A 5628-nucleotide genomic window follows, 5' to 3' on the forward strand; every position below is an offset into this window, starting at 1 on the left:
TTTTGCTGTTTATTCAACTTTTCTTAAAGCTTAATTAAAGAGTGGGTTCGGTGTATATTTTAATCATTTGTTCTTTAAGTTTTGAAAGGTGACACTGTAAATAAATTCTCCATACAGATTATAAATGAAAACCAAACAGGCAATTCAAAATATAATTCTCTAATTTACCTTTGAACCTAGGTACAGAGGTAACTGGCTCATAAACTTAATTCTACAATTCTGGTTGCAAAATTGGACAAGAGCGGAATCAAATGCAGTAGTTAGGACATGTTGACCTTACGGAAAAATCTGAGTCAGCTGTCATCCAATTAGGTTTGCAGCAGAATCTTGGAAAGAATTAAGTTTGTGAACTGTGGTACCACTATATAAGGAATTCAAATAATGAATTGATATACAGTTGACCCTCCCGTGAGTTACAAAAACATGGGTTCAGCTAGTGATGGATCAAAAGTTAAAAAATTTACATCTATACTGAATATTAGACCTTTTTCCTTGTCATTATTACCTGAACAATACAGTTTAACAACTATTTGTACGGCATTTAAATGTCTTAGGTACTAATTGTTTAGGTATTAAATAATCTGAAGATGATAAAGTGTACAGGACACCATGTGTAGATTACATGCTAATTCTATGCTGTTTTATGTAGAGACTCTTGGTACTTTTGGAGTGAGCCCAGTCTCCGAGGAATACTTATGAAGTGCTTTGTAGGTTTTCATGAGGTAAATATCTAGTGAGAGAGACAAAATGGTTGCCATTTTTAGTAGCTGCAATTGTGGAAATAATACTGTTTTAAGAGAATAACAAAAAATCAACTTTAGTGATGAGAGTTCTGAAGAAGATATAGAAGCATCGAGAGATGGTACCAGTTTAATAAGGGGGAGAAGTATAATCTACAAAACTTCAACTCTTTTGGGCAAATCAAACTGGTATCACAGGGCAAAAGAAAACCCCAACTAGATCTCAGAGAATGCTAAATCTTTCAAGACAGATGGGACACACAAATTGTTTCATCTTGAAGTGGCCACCATACTTTTTACTTTTGGGTACTAGGGCTTGAAGGCAGGACGTTGCCACTGAGCTACATCACAAGCCTTTTGTTGCTTTAGAGCTTGAGACAGGTCTTGCCAAGTTACTAAACTGGCCTGGGTTTAAACTTGCAATCTTGCCCCAGCCTTCTAGAGTAGTGTGTGCAGCCTTACTCAGCTTTAGCAAATCCTCAAAATTCTATGGGTAGGTTAATATATCTTTTCTTTTTTCTTTTTCCTTTTTTTGAGACAGGGTTTCACCGTGCAGTTCAAGCTGGCTTTGAACTTAATTCACAGCCCAGGCTGGCCTCAAACTCAGTGATTCTGCTGCCTCAGCCTCCTGAGTGCTGGGATTACAGGTTTGACCAGCCATGGTGTATCTTTTTGGAGTATCTGTAAGACTATCAGGGGACTTTGTATGTCATCACAAGTTGTTTCCCAGTGGCTTACACTGGGTGCCCACATGAAGTGTTGGGGCAGGAAAGACCATGAGAAAGTTCTGATCGGTGGTTCAGGCCTGTAGGAGATTGTGGGGACACTGGCTGCGGGAGTGACTGAAATGTGTGCATGGGTGAAGGAACCCCTGAGGCAGAGGCAGCCCAGGGCTCCTGGAAGGTGTGGTTCAAGGTGAGAGCAGATCTGCAAGGCAGTTAGAAACAAAGGTTTCCTTGATTGCTCCAGCCACTGTGTCCCTCATTCCTGCACATGCTTGCTCAGCAGACTGTCCTGTTCTTTCCCTTTCCTCTGACCAAAATTCCTATGCAATTGTTTGTCTTCTGTACCTTTGTTCTCATGCCCTTGGGTTACAAATAAAAAGCCAGGGCTTTCTGAGGTGCTGCTTTTCTGAGACCCCTACGCTGATGAGTCTCACAATGCAGTCTCCTTCCTGGAGTTTAAAGTGAACGTGGCTCCAAGTAATGCTTCATCCTCTGCCCCACCACAGCAGCACTGTGCCAGGAGGTGATGAGGGTTAGGTATGAAACGCCCAACTCCCATAGCCTCCTTCTGAAAGATGCAAAAGCCTTAGGGTGTTGTGGATTGGAGCAACAAACCATAAAACCCCAAGGCAAAAATCCATTGCATCTGAGGGAAAATCATTGACAGAACTTGTCTGCCTGCCTGTGAGGGGAAGGAAATACTATGCCTTCAGGACAGGTAAAGACTAATTACTGCACTAGAGAAGAATCACAGGCAAAAATTGGCCTTTGGGGAGGGGCAGGGACAGTTGGATTCTGTAGGTAGGGTTAGGTTAGGGGACTGGGCCCTTTAAAAAAGTAGAAGGGAGGGAACTGCAGCTCTCAGCAAGCAGCTGAGCTGTGTCCTGTGGTTTTGAGACTGGCTTGTGCAGGTTCACTGTCCCACAGAATCACCAAGTAAGTTAATTCTACCCTCAAAAGTCTCATTGGCCCACCAAATCTAGCCCCCTAGCAACAAGTCCGGTAACCAAGCAGTAACCCTCAGAGCACCTAGAAACATGGCCCCTACGCCATAAAATGGGCACCTATCCCATAAAATGAGACCACAACTCAAAATTTGTTAGTGCCTCAACTCTGGGTGCCCTCACTACTATGAAATGGCTTTTTCTTTTTTGGTCTTTTTGAGACAGGTCTCACTATGCAGTTCAGACTGGCCTTGGGCTCACTTTGTATCCCTGGCTCATCTCAAACTTGCAAGGATCCTCCTGCCTCAGCTTCCCAAGTGCTAGGATTATAGGTGTGTGCCCAGTTTCAAATGGCTCTTTACTGCTTCTTGTAAAACTTAGAACAAAATTACTTCACTTTGCACTGGTCTTCTCTGACTCCTTTTTTCTATATGAGAAAAAGAGCTAAAACTGGCAAGGGTGAGCATGGGGACCCGTAGACCCCAGATTCCCTGGACATAACAAAGACTAACAGTTGAGGCCTAGGATCCTACCTATTCTGCTCCAGAGGGATGGACCTGAAATTCTCACAGAAGACCAACAATGGATTTAAGGTAGTTTGGCCACTGTTGGGAAAATGGGGCTGGAATATTGAGAAAGCCTTACTCCTGAAAGCCAGACAAAAAGCCTCCCCGTGACAGGTCAGCTAAGGTCAATAGAAACTTCCTGTCCCCATGGAGCCAAATAGCCACCAAGTACTGAGGAACACTGGTCTGTTAAGAAGGCAGCAAGAACGTTAAGTGTAGCGCTGGGCATACCTGCCTGGCAGCGTAAGGTGGTGAGTTTGATCTCTAGTACCAAAAAAATGTAAGTCTGCCTTCTTTCTGGTGTCAGTCTATAGGGATCCCTGCAAATTGAGTGTGGAAGTCAAAAATTGTGCCGCAATCAAGGTCTACTTTAAATACAAGGCGACAACAGCTATTATCTGGATGAATGAGGGTCCTATAGTGTACTGAACATAGTAACAACCACAGTATGATTGAAACTATTTCCAAGTATACTCTACTCATTCCTTCTGTTAGACATGTGATGTTTGTCATTCAATAAAAAATTCAGACATGAAACATGTTGCAACAGTCTAAGATATTAACATATGAGGTGGGGAGTTATAAATAGGAAACCTCAGCAGTGAAATGGGTTGAGTCAAATGGAAATACTAGAGGAGAAAACCTGCAATATCAGAATTTCTTCAGGAAACTTGATAGAGCTGAAGGAATAATCAGTGATCTTGAGAGGTCACTAGAGATTCTCTAAGACACAAAGAGGAAGAAAGTAGTGGCAGGGAAACAGCACAGAGCATGTAAGAACTGTGGGCCAAAAATCTAATAGTCTATAATTGGAGTGTTTACAGGGGAATAGTCCATATAGTCAGGGTTTACAAGGATTTAATATAGGACACATAATTTATAAGATTATAATATCCAGAGTCAAATGCAAAAGAGTGAGAGAGATCTATCTGTCCACACACTAGAGACCCAAAGAATACAGCTGAGGGTCTGGATCGCAAGGCAATGTCCTAAATGAGTCTACCTGAAGACCTAGAGCCCGTGGCAGTGTTCTCCATGAGTCCAGCTGGAGGCCCAGAGCCCACGACAGTGTCTCATACAAGTCTATAACAAAGATCTGCACTGAGAAGGCCAAAGGTCAGTTGTAGAAAGTCTGTACCAGCAGGATGAAGGATCTGTGCCAACAGGCTGAGGGATATGCACAGGAGCCAGGACGTGATGCTCAAAATGAGGACCGGAGCTCTCCCTAAAAGAACTGCAGCCATCCTTAGTGACAGCAAAAACCCAGACTCCTCCAGTGATAGCTGAGTTCGTATAGGAAAGCCAGTGCGACAAACTTCTCCAGGAGGATCAACAGTGCACCATTTTACCCTCCAATTCTCTTTTTATGCTGTTGGCAATAATCCTCAGGTGGCTCATCCACACCCAGCACCGTGCTGATTCAGTTTAGTTGGGTGTCACAAGTTGCCCATCAGTTAATCCACTATATGGAGTCTCAGAGAATATAGACAGATGAAGGGGTAAGAAATATGAGGTAAACAACTCCTGAGATCCATACCATGTTGGAATGTAGGGTGCTGGGAAACCAAGCAACCAGCTTGCCTCCCTGGTAAGCAGCTGTGGTGTGGCCAGCTGCAGCCCCTCCAGGGAGAGAACAACCAGTGTCTCCTGAGATCTGCACCATGTTGGAACTTAGGCCACTGGGAAATCAAGCAACCAGCCTGCCTCCCTGCTAAGCAATAGTTAGCATACTGGTACATGGGCTGACAGCCAGACATCCCACTTCCTTTGTCCCCCAACTGGCAAATGGGGGCCAGAGATCTGGGCATGTCTTGGGAGGCTGATTGTGTACAATGTATTGAGTGCGGGGGGGATTTCGTTTTACTATCTCTCTGAAGGCAAATGTTTTTACTACTGTTCTGCTTTGTTCTGATGATGGTACTACTCTGTTCAGTGTTCTGTTTTGGTGGGTTCTATAATGTTCTGTATTTCATTTTATTTTGCTGTGTGTGGTTGGGAGGGCAACTGTTATGGAGATGACAAGATGTACTGTGATACCTATTACTGTTGTCCCAGTGGCCTGCTGTGAAGTTCTGTGCTGGTTTCGCTGCACTGTCTCAGTTGGCTTTTTTGTCTTGTTCTGTTATATTTTACTACCTTCAAAAAAAAAAAAGATATTTGATTTTGGATACATTTAAAAAAAAAGAAATATTGAGGTAATGGCCAAGAATTTTTTTAAAGTCAGTGAAAAATGACCATAGATTCTAGAATTCCACAAATCCTATATCATAAACTGTTGAAATCAAAGATAAGAGTAAATGTCTTGACAGTCAGTACAAAAAGCAATCAGTCATTACCTACAAAGAAAGAAACATAACAACAGCAGACTTGACAGAAACTATACAAGAAAGAAAACAATGGAATAAAAGGGTCTGGCGTATATGGATCTTGGAAGTCCACTCCACCCTAAAAATAGGTAAAGATCTACACAGACTGAAAAATCAACTTGTCTTGGGTTTGTGAGCGAGGTGAGGCCATAAGGGCAAACTGCTACCTCCAAAATTGGAGAGGCAGTCAACTGAGCGTAGAGAATCACAGCTTAATGAAACAGGAACCACAAGGAGAAACCTATGTCGTTGAGAAAACAATACCTGAATTTGAAGATGTCTGAACA

Source organism: Cavia porcellus, unplaced genomic scaffold, assembly GCF_034190915.1.
Source record: "Cavia porcellus strain 051 isolate PalLab524CR breed Dunkin Hartley unplaced genomic scaffold, mCavPor4.1 scaffold_7, whole genome shotgun sequence".
In the NCBI taxonomy this organism is placed as follows: domain Eukaryota; kingdom Metazoa; phylum Chordata; class Mammalia; order Rodentia; family Caviidae; genus Cavia; species Cavia porcellus.